Genomic DNA, 19,393 nt, shown 5'->3' with positions numbered 1-19,393 from the left:
ATTATTCATTACCAGACCTGCAGACTGTCGAATAGAAACAGCTGCTGCTGCTGTGGCCCTTAAACAACTTGGCAATGCTTGTGCTACTGGATCCAAAGTTGACGAAAAATAGGCGCATGGCCGCTGTCTACCTCCGAATAACTGAGTCAGCACAGACAATGCACAGCCTTCCTTCTCGTGGACATACAATGTGAAAGGCTTACTGTAGTTGGGGGTACCTAACACAGGGGCCAAACATAATGCAGTGCGTAATTCGAGAAAACTTTTCTGACACTCTTCAGACCAAGGAATGGGATTGGGTGTATTTTTACACGTTAATGCCACCAAGGGTTTGGCCAATAATGAAAAATTTGGAATCCACTGTCTACAGTACGATGTAATGCCCAAGAAAGCACGCACTTCTCTCTGTGTTCTTGGCACACTCAATTTCGCTATTGCCTGAATTCTTTCTGGGGTCAGTTTCCTTCCTTCCTTCGATAAGAGGTTACCTAAGTAGGTCACTTCTTGTCGGCAATATTGAAGCTTGGAAAGTGACACCTTGTGATGCAGATCACACAGATGACGCAATAATGTCAATGTGGCCTTTTTACAAATTTTCTCAGTATCTGCAGCAATGAGCAAATCGTCCACATACCGTACAAGAGTGGCACCTTTAGGCAAAACAATCGTGTCAAGCTGTGTTTTCAGAGCTTGACTATATATTGAGGGGCTTTCACAGTAGCCTTGAGGAGCGCGTTTAAAGCGGAAGCTTCGACCTCCTAAACTGAAGGAAAAAATATCCCTGCTCTCCTCAGCAATTGGGATGCTGAAGAAAGCATTCTTTAGGTCAATCACCGAAAACCATGAAGCAGAAGCTGGAATCATAGTCAATAATGTGGTAATGTCGGGGACAACTGGGAATTGTGGCACAACTATCTTATTTACTTCTCGAAGATCAATCACGAATCTGTACACAGGTGGCTGAGAAGGGTCAGTTCGTTTTAAAACAGATAGAACAGGACTATTGCAAACGTTGCATCGTGTTTCCTCAATCACATCCTTTTCAATCAATTCGTAAACAATCGCTAGCAAAGCTTTTTCACCCTCATTGGATATTTTGTATTGGGGAATTCGTGGCATTTTGACATTGGACTTCAATGTTACAACATATGGTGGAATTTCTAAAAGACCTACATCATTAGGACCAGTGGCCCAAAGAATATCTGGGAGAAGTGACAATTCTGCTGGAAGTGCATCTCTCGACAAATACATGGGAGAAACCACTTTCTTACCTAAAGTAAGTTGTACTCCTGAAGGAGAACAGTACAAAGTCGCATACAATCTTTTTAGCAAATCCAATCCTAGCAAATTTTCACCACAACCTGTTGTCAGAATAAGGGGTGCAGAAACAGATAGAGCAGAAGCAGAAAGAGATAAAGGGTCAGAAATCGGATTTCTAACTGGGGCGCCAGAAAAACCTACAGAAACGTTCATTTCGCCAGACAAAGGTGCGCCAGGGAGTTTGGAGTGCATAATAGAACTCTTTGTAGCACCAGTATCCAACAGAAAAGGTTCTGACACACCTGATGTAATCACCTCAACGTAAGGTCCACTCTGATCTACTGGAACTGAAACAACTCCCTCTCTTTGTCTATGGCTGTCCTAGCAATCATTATTCTCCCACTGCTCATTTTCTGTGTAATAATCATCAACGTAGTATTGAGCTGTCCTGTCAGATACGTTATTTTGCTGATCAAACCTGTTCATAGAGTTTTGTGGTGGAAGGGGACGTGTGTCCTGAGGGGCGTTTCCACGCCCTCTACCTCTAGGTGCTTGCTGACTGCCACGACCTCTAACACCAGAAACTCCATTTGCACGTTGTAATAGGATAGGACAATTATACTTGTAATGACCCTCTTGTTTGCAATATAAACACTGGTTGGGGCCTACAGGTACACGGGGTTGAGTATACTCGAATCTTTGCGAGTTTCTCTGATACTATTGAGGCTGCTGAAAAGTATTTTGGTAGTGATTTTGACCATTATTATTTTGATTACCACCACCACGTGGCGGATAGGCTTGCTGTAGCAAAACCTTCGTTTTTAGTTCTCTAGTTTTCTTTTCTACTCTATCTTTCTCATCTTTGTCTCTATTCTCGTAATATTGTGCAGTAGCCAATATCTGGGCCGAAGATGAGACTGGCCAAGAACTTTCTGAATCTTTTAATTTTTTACACAATTCTGGAAGCAGATTGTGCACGAATTTATCGACAAACAATCTCTGACCACCTTCTGTGGTCATATCTTGACCGCTGTGGTCAACGAATGTTTCTTCAAACCTGGTGAAGAAATCTGAAACAGTTTCTTCTTTCTTCTGCTTGCATGCAGACAACTTATCCCAATTTACGCGTATTGCAGGCATTATCGTTTTCATGTAATCTACTATTTTACCAGGGAGTTCTGCTATCAAAGGCTCAGGCTTGGCACCACCAACTTGTCGGGCATCTGCAGCAGTAATATTAGCCCATGTGTCACCTAATTCCTGGTCATGATCTATATGACGAATTTTACCCCATAAAGGCTGTGGAACAACATTTCCAAATAACATATCGATGTCGGCTAAATTCATTATACATGACCCAGCAGTTTGTGACAACTCTTTATAGTACCATGCAGGATTTTTACGCGGATCGGGTAATGTTTGTTTGAGTGCTAAAACTTCAGCTCGCTTCCATGGGACATGTACCCATACACGCTGAAAGTGTGGCAGAATAGGTGGGACAGCAGTCATGTCACCCTCTCTCCATTGTGGGGGGACTTCTCTCATAGGGTATTGTCGCGCCTTTTTCCTACTGGATGTATTATGCTCAGATTGTGACTCAGAACTGCTCCCCTTACTCCGATATGATAACAACATTTCAACTGCTTTCTCCACATCTGGACCTACAATCATACCCTCTCCGAACCTAAACCGTACACGACACATCTCTCGTGGGATGCATTCCTGATCATTGTCTTCTAAATCCTCGCAAAGGAAAACACACATCTGTTCGAAAACATATCTCTGTGTCGCTGCTTCCCATTGATGGAAGACTTCCATGACAGACTGTACATCATATTTTACGGTGTCCATGACCCATTTCCGTGCTAAACTATTCAGTGAATCTCTCTCTTGATAATCGGGTAGTTGACTTCGCAACTGTCTTCTTCCCATGTTAGGGGTCGTAGTAGGCGACCCGAAAAGAGGTAAAAGAAGGTTAGTAACAGTGCTGGCCATTTTCTGCCGAATGGAAGGTGAAACTGAAGGACAAACAGATGGAAAAACGGGGTGAGATAAGGCAGGGGCAGAGATAGCAGAAGAGGTATCAGGGGAAATAGAGGGGGCACTAGGCAAAATCGTAGAGGGAGCATTAGGAGACGTAAAAAGTACAGTAGACAAAATCGTAGAAAACACAGGTGAAACAGAGGTGGTCGGTGGGCCTGGAGAAGGCTGCACCAAAGAAGTAGGAGCCAGTTGAAGAACAGCTGGTGGGTGCTGTGGAGGAGCAGGAGGCGTAGTTTGCGCAACTAAAGGTTGCGGGGGTGCTGTGGCATTCTTTTTCACGCTCTTTTGCTGCCTCTTGCTGAAGAGACGACAAAACTGGAAAGCACTTATCTATTGCCATTTTACGTTGCCTGTGCAACTGCTCATTCATCTGCTCTTCTTCATTATCTTTAAACTGCACAGCAGCTTGCATTACTGAAAGTCCCCCTTCTCTCTTATTTTTCTTAGCTAATTTAATTTCTTTTTGTTTGGCTTCTTTACGCCATAAGCGGAAGGAGTCAAAAATCGCCGGCCGGGCTTTCTTTTTAAAGAGTTTTACTTCAAGGTTGTCTAAGATTTCGGAATCGAAACTACCATATTGGGGCCAATTTAGAACACCATCTTTCCTGGTGTATTTAATCCATACTTCGTTGTAGGTGATGGGGCCTACCCCATGTTTCACGTAAAGCTCGTAAGTCGGAGTTCCAACTGGAGGAACCGGACACGAGTCCTCCAATCGGGAGTCCCTATTATTACCACCAAGACAAAACAAATTCCCAAGTCTAAGACTAGGCATCTTCGCTCTCTAGTCTAGTTCCAAACTTCAAAGGATTATCGATTACGATATTTCTCGTGAATACACGAGTCCTTCGGTTTTGGTGCTTGCAAGTACCAACACAAAACTTTGTATCCAAAAGATACCCAAAACTAAGTCCAACTAAGGACTGGGAGACGCTCCACTTATACTTAACTGAAATATCGATGACGTCACCAGAAGACTCGTCTTAGTGTTTCACTCTACCAAACTTCAAGGGTCCAAATCAGGGCGATAGCCAGGGCAGCAGTCCTTGTAGCCATCGGGAAGCGGGGAACCTCGCAGCAAAGACCTTCGGACCACGTCGACATGCAGGGGTCGATGAGGTGGTTGGCCGTCCTCCGGAATTTCCACACGAAGCTCCTCACGATCTTCAGGCTGACTGGTACCACTGGAATCGCCCCAAACGTTGGGCGCCAACTGAGGTACTGGGTTTTTAAGAACCGGCACAGAACCGGTAACCCAGCGGTGCCAGGGAATCAACACCCAGAGACCTCGGGTTCTTCCTGATCCAGACCACAGAAACTCAGAGTCTTCTAGGTGAAGTCAAAGATTGGTTTATTGGCTGCAACCAAGGTAACAAGTGTCCTAGAAGTACAATACGGGTATATTCTCAGGAGACTGCACGCCTTCACAAAGTCAGGCTTCTCTTCTTATACACAATTTTAGGCTCTAGGCAAAATATTCTTGGTTGTAAAGTAAATCGTTAACATATTTTAGTACAAAGAAAAAGCAGAGTCATGATGACATGTCCATATTTCACTTCGTGCTGCCTACAACAAATCATTTGGCAAGGCCCAACATTTCATCAGATATCACTGGACCCATAATAAAAACGGGCACCTCCCCACCATAAAGTAAGTGAAGCAAAGGAGTGGAGATAGATGTGAGCGAGATATGGCAGGTGTGCGCGCTGAAATGGTTTTATGGTTTGTTGAGCCTAGATGCTATCTTGCTCGGCCACTGGGAGGGGAACTGACCTAACGAGTTAGGCCTGGGGCAATGGTTCCAACTTGTACGGGTCATGGAAAAGTCGATTAAGGAGTATGTGTCCTTGTGGAGTTGAATTCAACTGGATTAAGGCCTATGTAAAGGGCAACACATTAATGGAAGCCAAGGGTTCAGAATGTAAATGACGATTTCGAGGTGAAATCGTCACTCGAATATGCTGAAAATATATGTACATGATGTACTCGTCATTCTCGGTCTTTTGATACCAAATTCGTCATGTTTCGACGAAGTTTTAATTCTCGAGTCCAGAACAATTACACGGGTCCATATTTTCAGAACCTCATAGTAAGTAGGGAATCTATGAGAGCGGGAGGGAGGGGAATGGGGGAAAATGTGGGAGAGAGGGACGTGGTTAGTAGGACAGGTATAATGCGATGAGCAACATAGCACCATAATGGTCAGGATGAGAAAACTTAGAAGGTGAAGAGATCAAGGACTTCAATATTTGAGGAGGAGGTGTCGCCTGAGATCTTTTTTGAAGCTGAAGTATGATGGGTTGCAATGTAGATTTTTAGGGAGTACGTTCCAGATTGTAGGGGCAACCCTGGAGAAAGAGCGTGACTGGGTAGATTTCTTGTTGACCATGGGCGGCACGAGAATGAGAACGCTGGTGCTCCTCAGTTCTCTAGAGCAGCCCACTTTGTGAAGTTTTTGAGAGAGATGCATTGGGATTTAGAGATGCAAGGCTTTGTGCGTGGTGCACGCATTTCTTGTAGATGGATCTGCCTTCTAAGGGAAGCCATTGGAGATCATTGAGGATGCGGGAGATGTGATTGAACTTTTTGCAATCAGAAATAACCCTGGCCACGAGGTTCAGGACAGACTAGATTGGGGCCAGGTGGGCTTTAGGTGTTCTGAAGAGCATGGCGTCCCCATAGTGTAATCTGGAGAGAACTAAAGATTGAACAACAGATTTAAAATTGTCAGCAGGAATGAAGGGTTTGATTTTATTGAGGTGAAGTAGGGAAAAGAGAGCGCCTTTTGCTGCATTTTTTGCGTGGGGAGAAAGGCTAATGTTTTGGTCAATGCTTATTCCAAGGGATTTGACAGTGCTAGAGGGGACCAAGGAGCAGTTGAGAGCTTTGATGTCGGGGAGCCAGTGTTGAATTGGAAGCCGGTTGTTTTTAGGGGCGAAGACAAAGACTTCAGTTTTTTTAGGGTTGAGTTTCAGGTGATTGTGATGAAACCAACGCTGAATCTTAGACAGGGTATCATTGAGGTGCAGAATGTCAGCATGGTATTTGATTTTATAGTTAAGTTGGGTATCATCCGCATAGAGGTGGTAGTTGATAAACCGCTTGCCGTGATTGACCAAAAGATTAAGAGGTCACAGCTACCCTGCCTTTCCAGCTCTTCTATACACGCGGACCCTCTGCTGTGTTGTGTGTTGTAATCCTCAAAATGGCCTCTCTATAATATTCACATATAATATACCTCGATTTAATTAGCTGTAGGAAATAATGCCATGCCCGTAGCAGTTCCACTGCTCACAAAGCAATCAAAATTGGAAATAATATGAATCGGGGACAGACATTTGGGACTCCTTTGTTTCCTAAGGCAGAGGGAAGAAAAATATCCTTCCTGTCTTGTGAGGGGATGGCCTGTTTTTATGTTTCCCCAATTGACAACAGATTGCCAGGCTGCCCCGGGACACCAAAGGTGGCCACCTACGAGGGTGGCCAACCTTAGTGCCAAGGATGGCAAACACCCTGAGCAGTCTAGTGGTTGGGGGGGACCAGTGGTCCCCCGTGATGTCACTTCCTGTAGGAGGGGGGAGGGGATGGGCTATATAGCCCAGGGGGTGAGGGTCAAACGCCCTCTTTGTTCTTGTGCAGCGGCGAGTTTACCCTCGCCCCCTACCCCCCAGGCTGACCCAGAATCGCGGGACGACGAACTGCCCAGCGTTTTTTAAATTTTTTTATTTCTTGAAGGTGAGTGCCCCCTGCTTGCCCGCTTCTCGGGCGTTTTCTGCAGCTCCCCTTTGTTGTGGTCCCGAGGCTGGGGGTCCCCGGGTCAGGGCGCGTGGTCGGGGCCTGGGGCTCGCCTCAGTCCCGCCCGGGAAGGATGGGGTGGGGGGGTGGTTTGTTTGGGGCCCCTTTCCCCCCACCGGCGACTAGAGGGTCACAGGATCAGGGTTGCAGGATGCCTCGGGTGGGTCCCCCTCTCCCGGTGGGTGGGCCGGACGGGTAGCTACGGAGGCTGAGGGACGCCCTGTTGCGGGGGGGGGGTCTCTAACGGGCTTCACTTGCATGCCTCCCCCCCCCCATTTCGCTTCCGGTCAACCTGGTCCCCTCGGCGGGCATCGATCGCACGAGGCGGGGGGAGGGGTCCCTTACCTGCTCATTAGCGCCCGGCGCCACTCCCCGGCCGCCTTTTGCCCTTGCTGTCCCCGCGTAGGGGCGGCGACCTTCCTGCGCGGGGATGCCTTAGTCGGTCCCGCCTGCGGTGGGGGCCCACGCGGCCTGCATCGGTTCCCTCTGGGTGTGGGCCCTTCCCTGCGCCCGTCCTCGTGCCAGATCCTGGGGAGCGGACTCCCTTCCCAAGGGACGGGCTCCTCCGGGTGTCCTCCTCCCGGGGCTTCGCTCCTCATGGCCGGGTCACGCTCGTTGCTGGTGGGGCCTCCTTCACTCCCTCCTCGGGATGCCTGGCCGCCGCCGCGGTAGCGGCTTGCGCATGCGCACTTTGATGCATGCTCTCTCTCGCCTGGCCTGCCCCGCACCCTTTACTCGCCCTGGGCCCCGTACGGGCACGCCCCTCGCCGTCCTCGGCTCCTCTGACTCGCGCATGCGCTTCCCGCCTCATGCGCGACTCGCTGTACCCCTTCCCCCCCCCCTCGCACCTCCGCGTCTCGGGGGTGGGGGGACGATTTATTTATTTGTGCATTTTTATATGGCGCGGGCTTTGCCCGAGGGCGTCGGAGCGCTTCACAATAGGAACAGAAATGAAACATAATGAGAAACTTTACACAGTAACAGATTACAAAAGCATACATTACGTTACATAAGGTAATAGTGACATTTGTGAGCAAACAAAATACATGAGGTAGTAAAAATTGTGAGCAACCAAAAATACATGAGGTAGTAAAAAGTGCACAAGAGGAAAAAGTGACAAGTGTGCGGTTACAAGAGAAAACAAAGGATCATTTGAGGTATAATACTGCAAATGGTGCTAGACACTCATGCACAAAAAACAAGCGTGACGTAGGCAAAGGTGGCACTTGTGCAGGTATCAAAGGTAGAACATGTGAGAGGTAGCGATGTACAGCTGATGTTTAAGAATTATATGTTTTGTCGCATATTTGGTAATATGTGCATGCGGTTTTAAATACCTTTGCGGGATGTTTTGTACAAGGAGGAGAATAGTGGGTTGCCCATAAGTAGGATGCAGGGGGGTGTTCTTGTTCAGGATGACCAGTGCCATAGGGAGGGGAGCAGTGGGTGGGCTATGAGAGGGGGGGGGGATTTACGTGTTGTTTTCTCTTTTGCAGGAGACCCCCCTGACTCGTTCGGTCAACATCTTCACGCACTAGTGGCGCAGGTATAAGGGGCCTTCAGGGCTCATTGGGGCTGTTTGCTCGCATGGGGGAAGTATCTAGGAAGGAGTTTAGGCCACCATGTGGGATTGGGTAGGTTTTTCGGGGCACGGCATATGTGGGTGGGGGGGGGTGAGGAATTAATGGTCTTGATCTTTTGATTCAGGTCACATCCAAGAGAGAATGGACGAATGGAACATAAGGACGGAGCATGGGTAAGCAGGCTTGGCTTACTGTGGTCAGTAGGCGGCCTAGGAGGTTAACCATGGTGGGCCCGGTCTAATTTTAATTTTCTAATTTCAGAGAGAAGTCCCGGAAAACATACTCTCTGAAGGAGCACACGAACAAGAGTGAGAACAGCAGTGCAGGAGTGGAGTTTGGCGGGTCCGGGGTGCCTCAAGCCTAAGTCCCTCGAATGGAGTAAGTAGGCAGGTCAAGGGTCTGGGTCGTTGTTGGGGCCTCGGGAAGTCCGACCGTGCCACCAAGTGCTTGGTCGTGTTCTAATTTTCTCTTCCTTCCCGCCCTTAGATTTTGAACCGATCCGCCATCGATTATGGAAAGCCAGGGATCCCCATCGCTATTCTCCCAGATGTCGCAGGTGGATGACTCGCTGCCTGATGCGAGCCAAGCAGCACAGTGGGCGGCCTTCATGCGGATGGCCAAGGGGAAGGGTCTGTCCTGGGCTAATGGGCTGATGAACGAGGTCGAAGCGGTCGACTCTGGGGTCATCTGCGACGCTCCTCTGTCCGAGTCCGACTTGCAGGAGGTTTGCCCGACTAGATCGTCCAAGAGGGCGAAGAAGCAAACGTCCAAAGAGTTCCCACCGGTCCCGCAAGCAGTCAAGAGCAAAATGGCGACCGCACATATCGAGCCCCCGCCCTCACACGTTTTGCCTTGTGTGTCACCAGTCGCTCCATCAGCCAACAGCAGAACAGTGATCGCCCAAATCGAGCCCCCGCCCAGACACACTTTGCCTTTTGTGTCATCTCCCGCTACAGTGGACCTTGTCCCGGCCCCGCCCGTATATGCCACTCGGGAGGACCTTGGTTCTTTGTCAGATTCCCTGAAAGAATTCATGAGAGAGCTCATTGGAGCCAAGGTCCCTCCCGCCCCGATCGCCAGGTCGGCGTGTATACCTGAGGACAATGGTGGGGGAGAAAAGGCAGCGGCCGCAGTCTGGGGCGCTTCGCCAGCGGTTTCCCTGCCTTCCGCTTCAACGCTACTACAAGGACACAACACCCCGGGGCTGTCGTGCCGAGCCCTCCTACGCTGCTGTCGGGCGGAAGCTTGGTGTCGTCCTCCCTTCTTCAGGCGCCTGCTCTTCCTGCACCTCCGGCGCCAGCCATCGCCTTAGTGACGGCGATCCCCGTGGCCACGGGGGTGGTCACTCCCGCTCAGAACTCTGGTACGTCTGTGGCTCAAGCATTGGATAGTGGGGTGGTAGTAGCATCGTTGGCATATATTAACATTTCATCTGCAGGAAGCGCTGCTGGCTTAGTCGCCTTGGCAGCACCACCTCCCACCCCCGAGCCCTTAGTGAAGGCTGCACCCCTGTTGTCAGGTCACTGCGACTTGGCATGGCAAGTCCCTTTAGCGGCCAAAGAAATGATATGGAGGCGGGAATTGATTGATATATTCTCGCTACTGATGTTAGGTCAGGATGGGACTGTTCAGGAAGGCGGGGGTGAAAGAGGAGGATAAAAAGACCAAATACCAGCAGTGGCCGGAAAAGACCATAGAAAACTGGCTCGATGCATTTTCTATCCTACAGGGGGTGATATTAGAGAAACACCCAGAACAGGCGAAGGCGCTCGTCCAGTACAGTACTCTGATAAGAAAAGAAGCCGCACGTTGGGGTGGTCAGGGCTGGGTGTCATACGACTTAGAGTTCCGGAGAAGGATGTCCTTGTGTCCTGAAATGAGATGGGACCAGAAAGAGGTCCAGCTGTGGCTAGACCACATGGGTTCTAATCTGCTTCGCAATGGGGGGGGGCCTTGGACAAAAAATATGGTAGTAAGGACTTCAGCAACTCCACGCAGCGTAGTGACCAGCAGCAGGATAAACAGTCCTTTCGGGGGGGCTACAGGAATAGAGGGGGCAACAGAGGGTCTTTCAAGAGGTCTTCCTCAGCGATTTGCCGCTCCTTTAACTCCGGTCATTGCCCCAGGGGGAAGAATTGCAAATTTGCCCATTCCTGCAACAAGTGTGGGGGCTCTCATGCAGCAGGATCTTGCACCAATCAGTCAGGGGGAGCTTCCAAGCCCTCAAAAAATTCAGGCAGCAAGCAATAACATCTTCACCATCCAGCCTCCCTCCACCCACCCCCCCCCTGAGTTGCTCCCTGGCGTAGTTGCAGGCCTTACAGCAAGCGTTACTAAGGGGCCCTCGCCCGTGATCTTGAAGAGGATGTTACCCCTCCTGAAAGAATATCCGCACCCACGCGACAGGCAACTGCTGCTAGATGGTTTTAGCGAAGGCTTCAAGTTACCCTATGTGGGCTGTGAGGCCCCCAGAGAGGCCGAGAATTTAAGATCTGCAAGAGAGTTGCCACTTGTGCTCAAGTCCAAAGTAGCTAAGGAGAGACTGCTAGGTAGAGTAGCTGGCCCCTTTTCCAGCCCACCTTTAGAAAATTTTGTGGTATCACCACTGGGGGTTGTCCCTAAGAAGGAGCCAGGGGCCTTCAGGCTGATTCACAATCTCTCTCACCCTGAAGGAGCGTCTGTTAATGATGGGTTGGAGGAAGGGTCTTGCTCTGTCTCATACTGCACGCTGGATGTGGCTTTGGATTTGGTGAGAAGAGTAGGTGTAGGTGCTTGGTTGGCCAAGGCCGACATAGAATCAGCCTTTAGGTTGTTGCCGGTACATCCCAGTAGTCAACACCTGCTTGGTTTCAAAGTGGATGGAGAGTATTATTACGATCGCTGCATGCCGATGGGTTGCTCAGTGTCTTGCGCATACTTTGAAGCATTCAGCAGCTTCCTCCAATGGGCGTTGCAGTTCAGCTATGGGACCAGCGGAGTATCTCATTACCTTGATGACTTCCTTTTTGTAGGGAGACATGGAACTATGGAGTGTAGCGAGTCTCTGCAGAATTTTCAAGAACTCACCACCACTTTAGGGGTCCCTTTAGCGCCTGGTAAAACGGTTGGGCCTGCGCAGGTTTTGACCTTTCTAGGGATTGAGATTGACACAGTGTAGGGGGAGTGCAGATTACCAGCAGACAAGGTTCGGGATCTGGCGCAATCCATCGTGTTGGCTCTTGGCCAGGACAAGGTGACGCTAGGTTTCTTGCAAGGTCTGCTGGGGAAACTCAACTTTGCCGCCAGAATCATCCCGGCTGGAAGGGTCTTTGCGCGCAGGTTGGCGAGGGCAACCGCAAAAGTCCGGAAGAGTTATCATTTGGTGAGACTTAGTAAAGGCATGAAAGAGGATCTTAAGATGTGGGCAACTTTCCTGGCAGATTTCAACGGCTCTGTAGTTTGGAGGGCACCTTGGGCAGGATCCCCGGATCTGGCTATGTTCACAGATGCATCCGGTAGGGAAGGATTCGGTGTTATCCTTGACACTGACTGGTGCGCCCAAAAATGGCCTAATGTGTGGAGGAAGAAGAGGGTGACTTCTAACTTCACTGTGCTAGAATTGTTTCCTATTGTGGTAGCTTTTCACCTTTGGCCAGCGAAGCTAGCGGCGCGTAGGGTCTTGATGTGGTCAGATAACCTAGCTGTAGTACAGGCCATCAATTCGCAGTCTGCTTCTTGCCCTTTAGTTCTTTGCCTACTCAGAGAGTTGATGAGGGTGTGTCTGGTTTGCAATGTAGAATGTAGAGCGCGGCATATACAAGGGATCCAAAACACAGCTGCTGACGCTCTTTCTCGCTTCCAGTGGCACAGGTTTCGGGAGGAGTGGCCGAGAGCAAAGGAAGATTCCCAGAGCACCTGTGGTTCATTCTGAATCTGAGAAGCGATTGAGATGTCTAGGCGAGCTGGCGTTGGCTCCTCGAACAGTCAAGCGTTACCGGGCAGGAGTGCAGAAATTCTGTGCTGTCACCGGGGAGTGGGATCAAGAGCAGCCTTCCTTAGAGTCCAGGACTCATGATTTTATCTTGTGGGCGAAGGACGAGGGCAAGTCACAATCTTGGGTGGCGGGGCATTTGTCGGCCATTAGTCACCGCGCTAGACTAGGGGGACAGCCTGACCCAACCAACTCCTTTTTAATAAAGTCAGCGCTGAAGGGTTGGTCTAGAAGCGAGCCCCGCATTCCTGATAATAGAGCAGCGATTGATTTTGCAACTTTGAAAGGCATGCTGGATTACACAGATAGGGCCACAAGTTCAGCATTTGAGGCAGCTCTTTTTTCTGCAACATTTGCACTAGCCTTTTTTGGCGCGTTCAGAATAGGGGAGATTGTGGCCACCTCGAGGAATGACAAATCAGGCACAGCCTTGTGTAGACAGGATGCCACCTTAAGGGGGGATTGTTTGTCTATAAGGTTGAGACAATCCAAGACAGACCAAGGAGGGGCGGGCAGGCTAATAGTGCTGAACAGGTTGGAAATTGCCAGGTACTGCCCCGTGCGGCTGGTCGAGACTTACCTTGCACAGCGGCCCCCTCTGGAAGGCTACCTGCTGATCCATGCAGATGAAACCCCCCTGACAAAGTACCAACTACAGGGCATTATGGACACTTATTTAGACTTATCTGGCAACAAAAAGCAAGGGAAAAGGTTTTGTACCCACTCTTTTAGGATAGGAGCTGCAACCACAGCATTCCAGGCAGGTTTGCCAGTGGAAAATATAAAACAGGTGGGGCGCTGGGAGTCTAACTGTTATAGAAGATACATCCGCACTTGAGTGGTGGCACAGTGTATTTTCTGGATTGTCATTTATTGTAAATAATAGATGTGTGACTTTCAGTCAGTGTATTTGATTGCAGTGTTTGCAGTGTTTAATTTGGGGTGATGTTAATAAACATGGTCTTTTAAGCATCTGCATCTTTTATTTGTTAGGTAAATCTGTCTGGGTGGCAGGAAATGTCAGAATCCTAAACATAGCCCGGTGGGCTGACAGCGGAAAATGGAAGCATGGTTTCTCAACTGCAAAGATCAGGTGGATAGTGTTGGCTGATTTACACTGGAGAAGTGTGAAGCGCATATTTCAGCAGTTATTGGACGGGGGTGAATCTCCTCCAGACGTGTTAATTTTACATCTTGGGGGCGAGGAGTTGGTCCACTTGGAGCGCAGGGTCCTGCTACAGACAATGAGGGGCACGCTGTGCGATTTGAGCAACCTTTTGGGGCCTTGTGAATTATGGTGGTCCGAAATTAGTCCAAGACTGCATTGGAAAGACGCTAGATCAGGGGTGGGCGTTGAGACTTCCCGCAGGCGGGTGAACAGAGCCATGCGCAAGTTCACGGAGCAAAGGGGTTTCGGATTCATAAGGCACAGCCTGTTACACACCAAATACACGGGCTGCTTCGATGAGGACGGCGTTCATCTATCTGAAGTAGGGATGGCCATCTTCCTGCTTGACCTATCAGAAGCAATGGGAGCAGCGGGTTGTAGGTAGAGGAGAAACAGGGTGTGGGGGGACTCTGGGACGGCGGCTGCCGCACCCAGAGCCTTGGCGGAGTTACAGGGCGATCCAATACAGGAAGGTACTGAAGGGTACCCTCTACAGGAGCACCGGAAGGGTGCGTGAGCGAATTATCCCCCAGGGAGATCCACGGCGGATCCTGGAGGACCGACGGCGCCCCGTTAGTCCTTCGGGCGGTTGTGCACACGAGCAACCGGGGGTTGCCAACGCTCCGCCCCCCGAGGGGGGGGGGCCTGAGTAATGGGCGAACGAGGGGTTCGCCGGGGGAGGGGTTAGACCTTCCCCCCAGAAACTGACAACGCCCCCACGGTTAACACCGCGGGGGTTATGACTCATCAGGGCGGCGGGTCGCGAGGGGCGGCCTGCTCTGGATCGCCCGTAAGATAACCCAACATGTTGGCATAAGGTTATGCTAATAAAACGGCAACAATTTTCTCCATCAACTTGTGTTGTGTCGGTTATTGGGGAAAGAGTGTGTTGTATTGAATAAAGGTCTGGGTGGGGGCCGATATTGGCACTATGGAGCCGACACAAATAATCACTTGAAGAGATACTGATAGAGCGCGCGAGGCCACCCGACCAATAGTTTCGCCGTTTCCGGCTTCAGGGCCCATATACTTTTCAAATCACCATATACATCGATCAGGTGACTTCACGAGCTCTACCAAGTTGGTGTGTGTGTGTTCCCTGCTACCAATTTTCGGTGCACCCGACTTACCATCCACCGATGCGGGTGCCTAATGACCACAATGAATCAGGGAGCTAGCTGTAAAGGAAAGGCAGCAAAATACAAACCCAACCAATAACATTCAAATACTGTTTAAATGACCACGGACAACTGGAAGTTTTAAAATGTTTATCTAAAGTTCATTATTTTCTTGCATGAGGTACAATAAAACAAGGCAATCAATAACCAAGATAACGTAAATTATATATGCATAAAGAAATAATGACAGAGTAATCATCAAGGTACTAATAAAATGTAACGAGAAAAGATACTATGCAAGTCAGTATTATCTAAACAGGGATACCCTAAGTGTGGGTGACTATAGGAGAGCTTATAATGAATAACACGCTTCACTTAAGGTGAATGGACCTTTGAACAATCTAGGCAAGGAAGTTCTAGACCATATCAGGAAATGACACACTGCTATGCAAAATATAATTTCTAACAAATGAGAAGACATAGGAATAAACTTATGGAAAATATAAATGACTTTCAATAGTTGCAGAAAGGCATGGAAAATATCACATGTGCAATGTTGAACTTTATTAAAGCAAAAGTTAGAAATTCAGAAGGTGCAAGAATTTCAAGAGGTTCAGAGCAATATTTACCTAGAAAAGTGTGGAAACCAAACCCTGGCCACGGGTCAGTTAAGGACAGGAAACTCTCAAGGAAGGATACCCCTCAAAGGACAGCAGGTGCAGAATGGACACCCAGGACAGGACAGGATACCCTCGGAATAGGAATCAAGTCAGGACCCTCAGGACAGGACAGCAAACCCTCAGGACAGGACCCTCTTCAGGACAGGACCGGAACCCACAGTTCGGAAGCAACGCCTGCGCTCCACCCGCTCTGCAGCTATCGATCAAGACCCCGATTGGGTCAGCGAACTCCCAGCAAAGTGCTTCGCCAGCACTTTAAGGTTCAGTAGAACCTCAGTCTATGGTCAAATTCGGACAGAGTGCTTCGCAGCGCTCTGTATCTTCAGTCACCTATTGAGTGCGTTGGGTCAGTGACAGGTCAGCTAAACCAGACAAGTCGGACGGTTCACTAGGTGAACCCAGGGTAGATATACAGTTTGGGGACAGTGTACCACCCCCCAATGTTGCAAAGTGTCAAAATCCCTCAATTTGGATTGGTCCTAAGGTAGGATTTGGGTAACACACCAATCACAATACACGATTTGAAGCCTTCATTAACATATTTGGGTACCGCCTAGCAGGTTTGGGGTTCTCATGAGAACTGTGCAGGAAATTAACATTGTAACACATGAGGAGCAACATTCGCCGTTCTCGTAGCGCAGAGGTGGCTTTCCCAGGCGCATCTTGACTGTGGCTGCCAGCTGGCTGAGTTCCACTGTCCAAAGTGGCCACCTTTCAATGCTCCCTGGTCATGCGCAGAAGAGACCGTCAATATGGCTCCCAATCAGTTTGGACCCCCATTCCCCGCGGCACATGGAAAGTAAGCGAAAACAAGTTAATACATAATAATGTCATTATGAAAATACATCATAGGGTTTGTACTTTTAACTCATCATCAAGAAATAAACTTATTGCATCTAAATGTTAGCTACATTGATACGGGCACAAGAGCAGTGGCACGAGCAGTACCACATGATAAGCACAGCTATGAATTACGCATGCGCATAACTTTCCCTCCACTTCTGCAGACGCGTCAGGACACGTGAGTGTGGCTGACGCATGCGCAGTAACTAAAATACAAGCGGCGGCCATATTAGAGGACACGGATTAAATTCATTAGAAATACACATAGGCAAGCTTCGGGAATTTTGCCTAAACAAAATAAATGTTAGTAAAACATACATTTTGTTACCTTATTACACATAAATGAGGTTCTTGACTTCGGCAAGCCGCAAAAATATGCGAAGCTTTGCTTCATCAATCCCCTCTTTGATGATATTTACTATCATCACAAATTATAATGGAACCAGATGCCAACTTTCTTTCATACCTTATAAAGTTCTATTTCTTCCAACAGCCGTTCTAACTTTTCTCTCTCAGTTTTAGCAGGGTGAGAAGTCTTCACCTTTTTGTATATCTGATCATTCACTTCCTCTAATTCAATCTCATCCACACTTCGTTTCACTCCTCTTGCATTTACCTCGTGCTTTTTGGTGCGCTTGCGGTATTTACAGCATAAGAAAATGGAAAGTATAATAAGACCTATAATACCAATTGGCATCAGAATTTTGAATAATAAGCCTTTACCTATGCTAGCAAGCCAATGACCTACATTTGAGAGACCATCTACCAGTCTCTTCCAGGCACTATCAACCTCGAGTGGTTTGAGTTCCTTTGCCAAATTAGTAATGTTTTTCACATATCTTTTGATCTGTACACTTTTATCCGGAATATAAGTGCAACAATGTTGCGCCTTCAACATCCGGCAGACTCCGCCCTCTTTCGCTAATAAGGTGTCAAGAGCAAGTCGATTTTGTAAAACCATTGATCTGATCGCAACCATTTCGGTATTGACCAGCAGAAATCCATGAGCTGTTTCAGTAGACAGCACATCTACTATAGTAGACAATTTGCAAATTCTGTGAGTGTTCAGAACCACTCCCACTCCAGGTATCAGTGCACTGAAAATACTACCCATAATTTCACCTATACTTTCTCTTTTACTACGCACTAAGCCATTAGTATCTTCATTGCTTCCAGCTTTTCCATTCACATGGTATATTTTCGGGAAGACAATGCCAAAGTAGCAGCTTCCATACCAGTGATCCGGCAATTTGAAATAAGCCTTGTCCCCACAAATATAATAAATTCCAGGAAACACAGGCTCTGACCCATTTTTGAAACCCCAACCTCCAATTACCTTGTAATTATGTTCGCATTCACTGGAACCAATGAAAACATTATTATAATAGCTAGTCTTCTCGCGGTGAAGACATAGCTTGCCTTTCTTTTCAAAATCCAGCAACAGAGCAGGACCCGCTCCACCAGATGAGGTGCCTTCCATGTTCTCTGCCCACTTGGGCCTTTTCTGACTTTCGTCATTAGCCTTCTTCTGAATTTTAATTCTCCTTTTCTCTGCCATGTTCAGGAACATCTTTTCCTGCTCACGCACAGAACAAGTCAAGTTATCTCTGTGTGCGTCTGCTATGTCAATGTTACCTATAGTAAGAAAGTAGTCTCCCATATATCTTATGGTGTCAGTTTTGGTATGTACAGGATTCAAGTTCCCACGTATAGGAAGTTCAGAAAAGATCACGTCATTGTTAGAGTAATAGTACTGTAACGGTCCTCTTTTATAGAATAAACTAGCTAAAATGCTACAGGAGATTCCATATGTCAATGGCAGATGATGGTATGTCACGCCTTCAGCCACAGAAGTAGGTAGCTTCATGCAGACATAGCAATCTTCAATTTCCATAGTCTCTACATAGTGTATTAATAAGTTTGCGAAAACGTTTAAGTGTGTCCTGTTCTTCATTCCATGATAATGTAGTCCTCCCTCATCTGATGCTTCTAAGTTCTGTTTTGTTTGTCTCAAAGCTCTTTCATGTCGTGCTACACTCTGTGTTGTTAGCTCCTCATTGTCAGTATTTACAACTTCAGTAGGGACAATGTTAGTATCTTTACTTACAGCAAAGGGAATGAAAATTGTTAATCCTATCCAGATAACTATCAGTACTACTACACTACATATACACACCTTGCAACACGTCTTAAAACGGCTGCAACTAGGTCTACCATTCACCGTTGAATCAGACATTTTGGCTCAGAAGGAGTGTTCTCACCCCTCTTTTTGGCTTTTTACACAACTAGCTTACTTTGTGCAAATTCACGGTGGTTCGTCTTCCTCTTCAGCTGAGTACTCTGGGACGGGTTCTCCGTCGCTCACGTCAGTTATATCAAGATCTTCAAGCTCCTCCAAAACCAGTGTCCATTCAGGAGACTTGTACTTTTTGTTTTGTCTTTTTATTCGCTCACTCCTTTTTTTGGAAGAGTCTTCTTCTTGCTCTGCTATCCGAGCACTTCTTCTCGCTTCTGCACGTTTTTCTTCCACTGTCTTTATCCTAAGTCTCAATCTTTTTACAAACCTAGGCTCAAGGTTGTTTCTTTTCTTTAGTCTCTTAGTCGGTACTTGGACTTCACTTTCTTTTCTTATTCTCTTGTTCTCTTTATCTTGTGGTAATTCTTCTCCACTTTCTTCTCCTATTTCCCTTATCTGACTAGTTCCAGGGCTAGCATCAAATTCTTCTGCCTGGTTGCTAATCTGGCCTTGTTCAGGAATATTTTGTTTTTGGCCTTCGATTGTCTCTGTTTCTGTTTCTGTTTCCTGAACCCGTTCTTTTAACCCTCTCTGATCCTGTTCAAGCACTTCGATCTCTTGATTTTCTTCTGCTCGAACTATCACTCTATTTCTAGTCTCTCCCTTATCTGCATCAGGTGTTAGCGGTGGTGTATCG

Source organism: Lissotriton helveticus, chromosome 3_2 (genome assembly GCF_964261635.1).
Source record: "Lissotriton helveticus chromosome 3_2, aLisHel1.1, whole genome shotgun sequence".
Lineage (NCBI taxonomy): Eukaryota > Metazoa > Chordata > Amphibia > Caudata > Salamandridae > Lissotriton > Lissotriton helveticus.
The sequence above is the reverse complement of the archived record's forward strand: the minus strand, read 5'-3'. Positions refer to the sequence as shown.